A 13,892-nucleotide genomic window follows, 5' to 3' on the forward strand; every position below is an offset into this window, starting at 1 on the left:
ATATATATATATATATATATATATATATATATATATCTTATATCTTATATATATGTATCTTGATCAGAATTGTCTATTTGCCCATACATTTTTCTATCTTTTATTTATTTATTTTTATTATGGAAAGGAAGAAAAAATGTTGTGAAGAACCTTTCTTTATTATTATGCAACTTCAATAATTATCAATAATTTGCCATTCTTGTTTCATCTAGTTCACAGCTTTTTTTCCCCTGGAGTATTTTAAAGCAAATTTCATTTGGATTTGTTTATAAATATTTTAGTCTCTGTATGTTAGTGATGAATATATCTCTGGTAAAGTTGAAAATTGGCAAGCCTAGATATGTCTGCTTGATGTAAAAATCATGTAATACATCATTAATAATCACCTTGTTTTTTATTAGGTTTATTTACATACCTAAGGCCTAGGAAGTGAATAAATAGCAAACCTATAAAATGACTCTCAGTTTTGTTGAAATCAGGACCCAAAGGTCAGGGTGGAGCCTGCAGGCTCACACTGACCTTAGCTGATCCTCCTGAATTTTCCGTCAGTCTTCCAGGTCTTCAGTCAAATCCTTCCCCATCTGATGACACCTAAGATAAACTGCATTTCCAGCAAGAATACATTATTAATATTAGTCAACTTTGAGCATACAGCACTTTGAAGATGATGTAAAATTTTTTTTTTTCCCCCAGGTTACCTTCTGTCCAATACAGAATCTCCCTCAGATAAGCAAAAGGTCTTTTGTGGCTCCTTAGTGTCTCTTCCTCATTTTCCTCTTCTCGGTCACCTGACACCAGTTCCTTTCGGTTGTTTCTTCCCTTCTGCCCTTCCGCAAAGTCACACTCCATCCCAGAATCATGCAAATTCTATAGGAGGGGTATTGTGGAGTGGGAAAGGGCACAGGGTTAGGACTCTAATAGAACTGGGTTCACATCCCATTTGTGATATTTAAGACCCATGAGACTTCAGGAAATGTGCTTAACATGTCCAAGATTCATTTTTCTCATTTGTTAAAAAGGATAAGAAAATAACTCATAAGTTTATTGTGTTTGTTAATTAAATAACAAATATGAAGTGCTTAATTCAGTGCCTGGCATGTAGCAAGTGCTCGCTAAGTAGTAGTCATATTTGGGTGGTACAAGGCACAGGGTCGTGTGTACAATAAGCCACATACAAACACTGAGAACTGACTGGAATGAAAGGAAAACAAATCACTCTTTTGTAACATTCTTAGTTACAGCCCAAAATGAGCTTTTTCTTCTGTAAACTGGAGTAACTTTTGTAGCAGGTATTTTATACTCTATTTTATATTTCCACAAGATCAAACACAATGTTAGATGTACAGTAGATATTCATTAAATAATTGCTGAACTTAAATATTATCATAGCTGGTATCCATGTCCTAAGGAGGATATGATGGGCTTCACCATATCTGAAATAATATTACTATTTTCATTGGAAAAGAGCAAACTAAAATGCTTAAATCACTCTTAACTCCTGTTCTTTCATGCATCAATATTTATCTTTGTTCTTTCAGTTTTTGGACATAGACATGAACATTTTAATATAATTTCTACCACATGGTATACAGACTCTAAATGAGACACCTAAAAATGAGGTAACTCTTTAAATGTAAGCTTATATTAGTACTATATTAATACTACATTACTTTATTATTACTAGTTTTTCTTTTGTCTTCCATTATTCTTATTCCTCACTCAAATGAGTTGGGAAACAAGAATGAGAACATATCATATTCTGCTGCCTTTGCATAATTCCATGACTCTATTTGGGTCCTTTTTAATTATTACCCCAACTTTTGAGAGAAAAATCTTGCAGTAGTTCTGGTAAACTGAATGCACTTACTTTGCTTTTCGGAAAAAAAAAATTTATTTATATATATATATGTGTGTGTGTGTATATACGTATATAAAATGTTTAGAATTTCTAAAAAGACACTATCAACTCTGGAGCTATTAAAAAAACTTCCTGTGTAGATGCAGTTTACAGTATTCATGGGTTGATGACATAGTGTGAATAAAATTTAATCTCAAACTCCTGTATATAAAAACTTAATTGTCTTTAACTATCATTGATGAATAGGGAAGATATTTGGGGAAAATAAGGTATATATGATACAAGGAGTATATCATTTGTCATTTTCATGCTCAAACACCTCTTTACTCAGAATTGTGTAGCTTTAGAGTATACACAGGGTTAAATGCTGCTGTGTTTAAAATTACCCACATTAGGCTCACATTGGTGTGATTAGTGCAACTCATCAGAGGGTTCTTGAATTAATGTATACATTTGTATCTATACTCTCATGAAACGATGATTTGGATGATTGCATTATCTAAGAATTTGTTTTAAAGTTTATCAAAATTGGACTATCAAAGGGTGGAGGAGAAAAATAATGGGTAAGCACTTAATATGAGAAAAGACTGCCAATGTCTCACTCTCAGTTGGAGACATTTGCTGATATTTCCAGTGCGCTGAAGAGAAAAGCTGCAATCACAGTTGTATTCTGCCAAGAGCAATGCAACTGTTAGTTCTTTTAAATGAGTGAACCTAAAAACAAATTAAATAAAATGATTACCTTCTTCCCTAGTTGTCAAGAGTTCCAAAGCCTTCATTTTAGATGACACTTGGTGGAATCTTACTCCACCCTCTTCAGAAGGCCCAAATTCTATTGAAATGCTAATGAGACTAATCAGGTTGTTTCTTTTTTGAACTTTTTGTCTTTGAGTCTAAACTCTTACTTTCTGAGATGCTGATTTAATTTACTTATCTATTGTTTGTCAGGTTTATATATTCCTCTGTCTCCAGGGGTAGAAATTAGGGATGTGGAAGCAAAAAAGAAGAAAGGACTATGAAAGAATGTGTCTACTTTCTTCAAAGTGATACATCACTTCCAGGTTTTGATTCCACCTGGATGGCTGCAAATTTGGGTGCATCAGAAAGTTAAAGACTAAACAAGTAACAGAAGGGCTGTCAAAGGATTATCATCTCAAAGTTAGACAAGGCAGAAAGCAGCTCCTGCAGCTTCTGGAAAAAAGGCTAGGTTTGGGCTATATTTACAGTAGAACTAGCAAGTAAGCAGAAAGAAGCTTTGGATGAAGGTCAATGTTCCTTTTAAGGAGAGATGTCATTTGAGACAGGTGAGATATTTTTGACATGATCATATTCATTTCATTTCTTACTTTTTTAAAAAAAATACATTTTACATTTTTTACAGGCAAACCTACAAAGGATGGTAAAGAGGACTAACTTTCAGATCAGGTCTGAGTGATCACCAATTCTGGAAGCCTCTATTCTCACATGACTGCATCTAGTTCCACACATGGTCCTAAACTAGTCCTAAGTTTAGTATATTCAGGAGTAGAGGAAGTTGTCGTTTTTTGGAGGGAAGGTGAATTCTAGATCCAGGAACTTAGAATCATAGATTCTGTGCGGCAAGTCCCTGGGCATCAGCTTACTGTGTTCAGTTCCAGGAGCACGTAGCAATAACAGTGATATTCTATTTGTTTTGTGTTCCACATGTTACATCCTGGAAGGAATGTGTGTGTGTGCGTGTATGCATGTGTGTGTGAGAAATTTTCAATAAAAATTAGTGAAACATAAAGGACCATTTCTAATTGTTACCATGGATAATTTATTAGGAGTAGGCTGAAAAAGATTTAATTGATACGGGCAATGAAATTTTTTTTTCCACTTATTTTGTAGGGAGAAATTTGTGCTTCAATGGAAAATTATGCATTGTTGGAGCACATGCATCTTGATTATTCAATTCTAGCATTATATCGCCTTTGAACTATTTTAGAACTCCAAATTATAGGTAATTGATAACAATGCAAAATCTTGTTCATAGGTACGCTAATTCTGTCCTATAGAGGTTCAATTTACTTCACTCTTCCAATGTGGAAGAAGCCAGTTTTTGCCTCTGTTTGCATATTCACTTCAGTATTCCTGAACTATAAATGTATGTTTTCTTTGGGTTCTCCTTTGAATGGATTGTTAGCATCTTAGCAGTTTCCTCAGTTACATAAACTCTATAATGTGTGTTAATATTGTATGAGAGTTACCATTATTTAAAATTATCCTTCAATGAGCTTTTTACCAGATTTAAAAAATGTTGGTAACAGAACATAAAAAATACATATAGTTGAAAACGTGCATATATTTAATATATAATTTACATGTTGTATTATATTTTTTTCCAGTTTTGAGACATAATTGGCAAATAAAAATTGTACATAGTTAAGGTATACAATGTAAGGTTTTGATATACATATGTGTTGTTCTTTCTATTTCTGTGAAAAATGCCACAATCAAGCTAATTTACATATTCATCACCTCACATATATACTGTATTCTTTGGTTTGTGGTGGGAACCCTTAAGATCTACTCTGTTAGCAAATGTCAAGTATACTATCCAGTATTATAAACTGTAATCATTACGCTGTACATTAGATATCCAGAACTTATTCATTCTGCGTAACTGAAACTTTATTCTCTTGAACCAACATCTTCCCATTTCCCTCACCTCCCAGTCCCTGCTAAACATCATCTACTCTCTGCATTTATGAACTTGACTTTTGTAGATTCCACTTCTAAGTGACATCATACAGTATTTATCTTTCTGGGTTTGGCTTATTTCAGTAGGCACGATGCCCTCCAGTTTCATCCATGTTGCCACAAATAATAACATTTCCTTTTTTTAAAAGGCTGAATAATATTCCAATATTTACCACATTTTCTTCATTCATGCATTGACAAACACTTCAATTGTTTCCGTATCTTGGCTATTATGAATAATGCTTCAATGAACGTGGGATTGTAGATATCTCTTCAAGAATCTGATTTCATTTCCTTTGGATGTATACCCAGTATATACCCAATACCCCATAGGATGGCTGGATCATATGGCAATTCCATTGTTAATTTTTTGAGGAATCTCCATACTGTTTTCTGTAATGGCTGTATACTATACACTGTACAGTGTACAAAGGTTCCCTTTTCTCCACATCCTCACCAATATTTCTATTCTTTTGTCTTTTTAACATAGCCAATTTAACAGGTATGAGATGATATCTCGTGGGTTTGATTTGCATTTCTGTGATGACTAATGTTGAGCAACTTTTCATGTCGCTGTTGGCCATTTGTATGTCTTCTGTGATAAATGTCTATTCAGGTCCTTTTTAATTGGGTGATTTGGTTTTTTTGCTCTTGAGTTCCATGAGTTCCTTATGTATTTTGGGTATTAACCCTTTATCAGATATGTAATTTGCAAATATTTTCTCTCATTTTGTACGTTGTCTCTTCACTCTGTTGATTGTTTCCTTTGCTATGCAGAAGCCTTTTAGCTTGATGGAATCTCATTCCTCTATTTTTGTTTTTATTGCCTGTGCTTTTGGTGTCATATCCAAAAAATGGTTGCCCAGACAGATGTCAAGAAGCTTTTTCTTTAGCTATGTTTTCTTCTAGTAGCTCTATGGCTTTAAGTCTTATATTTAAATCTTTAATTCATTATGAGTTGATTTTTATAAATGGTGTGATATTTTCTATATAGTCTAAGATATTCATTCTTTTGCATGTGGATATCCAGTGTCTCCAACACCATTTGTTGAAGAGACAATCCTTTCTTCATCATGTGCTCTTGGCATTTTTGTGGAAGATCTGTTTGCTGTTAATGTGTAGATTTATTTCTGGGCTCTCTACTCTGTCCCACTGGTTTATATGTCAGCTTTTATGCCAGCTCCATATTGTTCTGATTACTGTAGCTTTGTAATAAAATTTGAAGTCAGAATGTGTGATGCTTCCACCTTTGTTTTTCTTGCTCAAAATTACTTTGGCTATTTGAGGCCTTTGTCATTTCATACAAATTGTATAATTTTTTTTTCTACTTCTGTGAAAAGTGTCATTGAAATTTTGATAGGGATTACAGTGAATGGCTTTGGTTAGTATAAACATTATACTAATATTAGTTCTTTCAATCCATAAAAAATTTATTTGTGTCTTCTATCTTTCATCAATGTCTTATAGTTTTCAGTGTGTATATATTTCACCTCCTTGGTTAAATTTATTTCTAAGTATTTTATTCTTTTTGATGGTATTGTAAATAGGGTTGTTTTCTTAATTTCTTTATTGGATAATTCATTGTTAGTGCATATAAATGCGACTGATTTCTGTATGTTGATTTTGTATGCTTCAACTTTACTAAATTTGTTTATTAGTTTGAACAGCTTTTTGGGTGGAGTCTTTAGAGTTCTCTATGTATAAGATCATATCATTTGCAGACATATAATAGATACAATTTTACTTCTTCCTTTCCGATTTAAATGCCTTTAATTTCATTTTCTTCCTAATTGCTCTGGCTAGGACTTTCTGTATTGTATTGAATAGAAGTGGTGAGAATGGGCATTCTTGTCTTGTTCTTGCTCTTAGAGGAAAAGCTTACAGCTTTTCACCATTGAGTATGGTGTTAGCTGTGGGCTTGTTATATATGGTGTATATTATGTTGAGATACTTTCCTTCTATTTCTAGTTTGTTGAGTGTTTTTATCATCAAAAGGTGCTCGATTTTGTCAAATGCTTTTCTGCTCCTATAGTGATGATCAGATAGATGATTTTTATGCTTCATTCTGTTAATGTCTGTTGCATACATCCGATCTATAGTGTTATTCAAGTCCATTGTTTCCTTATTGGCTTTCTATGTGAATGATCTATCCAGTGTTGAAAAAGGGATATTGAAGTCCCCTACCATTATTACGATTATTTTTCTGTGGTACATGGGCCTCTCACTGCCGTGGCCTCTCCCGCTGCGGAGCACAGGCTCTGGATGCGCAGGCCCAGCGGCCATGGCTCACGGGCCCAGCCGCTCCGTGGCATGTGGGATCCTCCCGGACCGGGCCACAAACCCGGGTCCCCTGCATCGGCAGGCAGACTCCCAACCACTGCGCCACCAGGGAAGCCCCCCCTACCATTATTATATTGTCTGTTTTCTCTTCAGTTCTGTTAATATTTGCTTAATAAATTTAGGTGCTTCAATTTGGGGTGCATATATTTATGATTGCTATTTTCTCTTGATGAACTGTCCCCCTTATAATTATTATATAATGACCTTCTTTGTCTCTTTTGACAGTTTTTGACTTAACTTCTGTTTTGTGAGATATAATTATAACCATCCGTGTTTTCTTTTGATTACTATTGCATGGAACATCTTTTAACATCCATTTGCTTTCAGCCTATATGTGTCCTGAAAACTATATATGCTTAATTAATTTAAAACATCATAAAGGAAAGTAGAATATTATCTGCCAAATTGTTGTAGTGAGGCAGGAGGGAGAAAAGTCTTGAGATTTTTTGTTTTTACTTTCCATTATATCTGTTTACGTATTTGACCTTTTTTATCTAGCACATGACATTTCTATAATAAAAAAAGAAGGAAAAATAAAACAAATAATAGCTCTTCACCTAACCAGATAATACTTACTTGAGGAAGAGTTTTTTTTTTTTTTTTTTTTAAATTAAAAAAAGAATTCTTGCTTCCAAAATTTAGTGAACAAAACACTTTGAACACCGTTTTTGGTTTTTTTTTTCGGTACATGGGTGTCTCACTGTTGTGGCCTCTCCCGTTGCGGAGCACAGGCTCCGGACGCGCAGGCTCAGCGGCCATGGCTCACGGGGCTAGCCGCTCCGTGGCATGTGGGATCTTCCCGGACTGGGGCACGAACCCGTGTCTCCTTCATCGGCAGGCAGACTCTCAACCACTGCGCCACCAGGGAAGCCCTTGAACACCGTATTTTTACGTTACTAAATAATAATAAAAATGTGAGAAAGAAATGCATCAAATTTCATCATCATTCACAGATGTAACAAAAATAGTCTCAGCTGATCAGTAACCTTTTCTATGGTTCCCAGGTTGCTCAAAAATCACACACTTTTATCTTATCACTATAATGCAGTCTCAAGCACTCAAAGGCGTTGAATACCTATCTATATTTTTTAAATATCCTTATCTCTGCCATATTCTTGTAGTTCACAGATACCCTACACTGTGCAAAGGCAAAGCCATGTTAATTTTTTACTTCTTATAGTGCAGTTTCAATTATAATAGCTGACTGTTGTTTGACATATACTTAGAGAAGGAATTTGAGAATAAAAGTTGACAATTCATTGTCATTTGTCCTATTCCTTCCTCAGAGATTTTTTTGTTAATGACTTTAGTCCATTTTTTAAAATTGGAATGTTTATGTCTTTCTTAAAAATTTTATATTCTCACCATATATCAGTTATTATATATATTTTAAAGTATTTTATAAGTTTATAGTTTTTATCTTTTTTAAAACTTCTTAATGGTGTTTACCAGTGTACAGAAATTTTATTACATAGTCAAATCTTCTACTGTTATGTTTTATGGCTCCCGAATTTGATATCATTCTTAGATATGCCTCCTCAGTTCACAAGAAATGCGTGTACTTTATATTTTATGTGCTTTATATCTGTACATTTCACCTCATATCTCATCTATATTTCTTTCTGGTGTTAAGTTTTAAGGTAGAGATAAAGACAGTTTGTTTTTTTTTTTCCGAAATGTATGGCCATATATTTTTAGAAACCATGGTATCATATATTCACACATGCAGCATTACTGACTGTCTTCCATGTTTCATATTCTGCTCTAAGCATGGAAAGACAGCACTGGAAAAGAGAGACACAGTATCTTATACTAATGATGATTAGATTCCAAAGAGTTATAATAGAAAATAAATTAAACAACTAAATTTTTTTAATATAAATATATTTTATTTTTGGCTATGTTGGGTCTTCGTTGCCGCGCAGGCTTTCTCTAGTTGCGGCGAGCGGGGGCTACTCTTTGTTGCGGTGTGTGGGCTTCTCATTGCAGTGGCTTCTCTTGTTGCAGAGCACGGGCTCTAGGTGCACGGGCTTTAGTAGTTGCGGTGTGTGGGCTCACTAGTTGTGGCTTGCGGGCTCTAGAGCACAGGCTCAGTAGTTGTGGCGCATGGGCTTAGTTGCTCCACAGCATGTGGGATCTTCCTGGACCAGGGCTTGAACCCGTGTTCCCTGCATTGGCAGGCGGATTCTTAAGCACTGCATCACCAGGGAAGCCCAAACAACTAAATTTAAAAAAATAATGGATCAGTAGCTATTTTAAGTATTCAACAGTGATTTATAAATGAATAGGATGGAAAGCAAAATTCTCAAATGGAGTCCAAGCAGGAACAAAGATGCAGACATAGATAATGGACTTGAGGACATGGGGAGGGGGAAGGGTAAGCTGGGACAAAGTGAGAGAGTGGCATGGACATATATACACTACCAAATGTAAAATAGATAGCCAGTGGGAAGCAGCCACATAGCATAGGGAGACCAGCTCGGTGTTTTGTGACCACCTAGATGGGTGGGATAGGGAGGGTTGGAGGGAGAGGTAAGAGGGAGGAGATATGGGGATATATGTATATGTATAGCTGATTCACTTTGTTATACAGCAGAAACTAACACACCATTGTAAAGCAATTTTACTCTGGTAAAGATGTTAAAAAATAATAATAAATATAATAAAATAAAATGGAGTCCAAGACTCCCACTGTCTGATACTCACACCGTTTGTAATCCCTTTGTTTTTGTGGGGGCAGATCCTACAAATATAATGGGATAGTTGTTCCCTTTTTTTTTTTTTTTTTAGTGTGTATCCATAAATTGCTCCTTTTATTGTTGAGTAGTACTCTGTTGTGTAGATATACTACAATTTGTTTATCCATTCAACTCTTGATGGACATTAGGCTGTTTATAATTCTTAGCTTATACAAATAAAGCTGCTATTAACATCTGTGTACAAGCTTTTACAAAGACATATACTTTCTTTTGTGTAAATACATAGGAGAAAAATGACTGGATCACATGCATGTATGTTTAACTTAAAAAAACTGTCATAATGTTTTCCAAAGTGGCTGTACCATTTTACTTTTCAATCAGTAATGTATGAGAGTTCTGGTTTTGCCACATCTTTGCCAATATTTGGTATGGTCAGTCTTTTTAATTTCAGCCATTGTAATAGGTGTGGAGTAGTATCTCACTGTGTGTGTTTTTTATTATTATTATTTTTAAAATATTGGAGTATAATTGCTTTACAATGTTGTGTTAGTTTCTGCTGTATAACAAAGTGAATCAGCTACGTGTGTACATATAGTCCCATATCCCCTCCCTCTTGCGTCTCCCTCCCACCCTCCCTATCCTACCCTTCTAGGTGATCAAAAGCACCGAGCTAATCTCCCCGTGCGATCCAGCTGCTTCCCACTAGCTATTTTACATTTGGTAGAGTATATATGTCAATGCTACTCTCTCACTTTGTCCCAGCTTACCATTCCACCTCCCTGTGTCCTCAAGTCCATGCTCTGCACCTGCTTCTTTATTCCTGTTTTTCCCCTAGGTTCTTCAGAACAATTTTTTTCTTTTTAGATTCCATATATATGTGTTAGCATATGGTATTTGTTTTTCTCTTTCTGACTTACTTCACTATGGGTGACAGACTCTAGGTCCATCCACCTCACTACAAATAACTCAATTTCGTTTCTTTTTATTGCTGAGTAATATCCCATTGTATATACATGCCACGTCTTCTTTATCCATTCATCTGTCGAAGGGCACTTAGGTTGCTTCCATGTCCTGGCTATTGTAAATAGAGCTGTAATGAACATTGTGGTCCATGACTCTTTTTGAATTATGGTTTTCTCAGGGTATATCCCCAATAGTGAGATTGCTGCGTCATCTGGTAGTTCTATTTTTAGTTTTTTAAGGAACCTCCATACTGTTCTCCATAGTGGCTGTATCAATTTACATTCCCACCAACAGTGCAAGAGGGTTCCATTTTCTCCACACTCTCTCCAGCATTTACCGTTTGTAGATTTTTGGATGATGGCCATTCTGACCAGTGTGAGGTGATACCTAATTGTAGTTTTGATTTGCATTTCTCTAATGATTAGTGACGTTAAGCATCATGACTGGTGTGAGGTAATACCTCATTGTAGTTTTGAGTTGCATTTCTCTAATGATTAGTGATGTTGAGCATCCTTTCATGTGTTTGTTGGCAATCTGTATATCTTCTTTGGAGAAATGTCTATTTAGATCTTCTGCCCATATATGGATTGGGTTGTTTGATTTTTTTGATATTGAGCTGCATGAGCTGCTAGTATATTTTGGAGATTAATTCTTTGTCAGTTGCTTCCTTTTGCAAATATTTTCTCCCATTCTGAGAGTTGTCTTTTGGTCTTGTTTATGGTTTCCTTTGCTCTGCAAAAGCTTTTAAGTTTCATTAGGTCCCATTTGTTTATTGTGTTTTTATTTCCATTTCTCTAGGAGGTGGGTCAAAAAGGATCTTGCTGTGATTAATGTCATAGAGTGTTCTGCCTATGTTTTTCTCTAAGAGTTTTATAGTGTCTAGCCTTACATTTAGGTCTTTAATTCATTTTGGGTTTATTTATTTCCATCTTGGATCATTTTTATTTCTTTTTCTTCTCTGATTGCTATGGCTGAAACTTCCAAAACTATGTTGAATACTGGTCTTGAGAGTGGACATCGTGTCTTGTTCCTGATTTTAGAGGATATAGTTGCAGTTTTTCGCCATTGAGAATGATGTTTGCTGTCGGTTTGTCATATATGGCCTTTATTATGTCGAGGTAGGTTCCCTCTATGCCTACTTTCTGCAGGGTTTTTATCATAAATGGGTGTTGAATTTTGTTGAAAGCTTGTTCTGTATCTATTGAGATGATCATATGGCTTTTCTCCTTCAGTTTGTTAATATGGTGTATCACATTGATTGATTTGCATATATTGAAGAATCCTTGCATTCCTGGGTAAACCCCACTTGATCATGGTGTATGATCCTTTTAATGGGCTGTTGGATTCTGTTTGCTAGTGTTTTGTTTAGGATTTTTGCGTCTATGTTCATCAGTGGTATTGGTCTGTAGTTTTCCTTTTGTGACATCTTTGGTTTTGGTATCAAGGTGATGGTGGCCTTGTGGAATGAATTTGGGAGTGTTCCTCCCTCTGATATATTTTGGAAGAGTTTGAGAAAGATAGGTGTTAGCTCTTCTCTAAATGTTTGTTAAAATTTGCCTGTGAAGCCGTCTGGTCCTGGGCTTTTGTTTGTTGGAATATTTTTAATCACAGTTTCAATTTCAGTGCTTGTGATTGGTCTGTTTATATTTTCTATTTCTTCCTGGTTCAGTCTCAGAAGGTTGTGCTTTTCTAAGAATTATTCTATTTCTTCCAAGTTGTCCATTTAATTGGCATTTAGTTGCTTGTAGTACTTTCTCATGATTGTTTGTTTTTCTGCAGTGTCAGTTGTTACTTCTTTTTCATTTCTAATTCTGCTGATTTGAGTCTTCTCCCTCATTTTCTTGGTGAGTCTGGCTAAGTGTTTACCTTCTCAAAGAACCGGCTTTTAGTTTTATTGAGCTGTGCTATTGTTTCCTTCATTTCTTTTTCATTTATTTCTGATCTGATCTTTATGATTTCTTTCCTTCGGCTAAGTTTGGGCTTTTTTTGTTCTTTCTCTAATTCCTTTAGGTATAAGGTTAGGTTGTTTATTTGAGATTTTTCTTGTTTCTTGAGGTAAGATTGTATTGCTATACACTTCCCTCATAGAACTGCTTTTGCTGTATCCCATACATTTTGGGTCATCATGTTTTCATTGTCATTTTTTTCTAGGTATTTTTTGATTTTCTCTTTGATTTCTTTAGTGATCTCCTGGTTATTTAGTAGTGTATTGTTTAGCCTCTATGGGTTTTTATGTTTTACAGTTTTTTTTCCTGTAATTGATATCTAGTCTCATAGTGTTGTGGTCAGAAAAGGTACTTGATATGATTTCAATTTTCTTAAATTTACCAAGGCTTGATCTGTGACTCAAGATATGATCTATGCTGGAGCATAGATCCATGAGCACTTGAGAAGAAAGTGTATTCTGTTGTTTTTGGATGGAATGTCATATAAATATCAATTGAGTCCATCTTGTTTAATGTGTCATTTAAAGCTTGTGTTTCCTTATTTATTTTCATGTTGGATGATCTGTCCTTTGGTGATAGTGGGGCGTTAAAGTCCCCTACTGTGATTATGTCACTGTCGATTTCCCCTTTTATGGCTGTTAGCATTTACCATATGTATTGAGGTGCTCCTATGTTGGGTGCATAAATATTTACAACTGTTATATCTTCTTCTTGGATTGATCTCTTGATCATTATGTAGAGTCCTTCCTTGTCTCTTGTAATAGTCTTTATTTTAAAGTCTATTTTGTCTGATATGAGAATTGCTACTCCAGCTTTCTTTTGATTTCCATTTGCATGGAATATCTTTTTCCATCCCCTCACTTTCACTCTGTATGTGTCCCTAGGTCTGAAGTGGGTCTCTTGTAGACAGCATATATACGGGTCTTGTTTTAGTATCCGTTTAGCTAGTCCATGTGTTTTGGTTGGAGCCTTTAATCCATTTACATTTAAGGTAATTATCCATATGTATGTTCCTATTACCATTTTCTTAACTGTTTTGGGTTGTTTTTGTAGGTCTTTTCCTTCTCTTGCATGGGGGAAGGGAGGGGTAGCTAGTTATACTTGGAATGCAGGGCGAGTCTGTGGTTGCAGAGGCCGGCTTGATGTTGCAGCAGCCTGAGGCATGGAGTGTGTTCTCTGGGGGAAATTATCCCTGGATCATGGGACCCTGGCAGTGGCTGGCTGCGCAGGCTCCTGGGGGCAGGGGTGAGCATAGTGCCTTGTGCTTGCATACAGGATTCTTGGTGGCTGAAGCAGCAGGGTTAGTGTTTCATACCCATCTTTGGGGTCCGAGCTGATAGCCGCAGCTCACGCCAGTCTCTGGAG

Source organism: Neophocaena asiaeorientalis, unplaced genomic scaffold (genome assembly GCF_003031525.2).
Source record: "Neophocaena asiaeorientalis asiaeorientalis breed wild unplaced genomic scaffold, Neophocaena_asiaeorientalis_V1.1 scaffold102, whole genome shotgun sequence".
NCBI classification, from domain to species: Eukaryota; Metazoa; Chordata; class Mammalia; order Artiodactyla; family Phocoenidae; genus Neophocaena; species Neophocaena asiaeorientalis.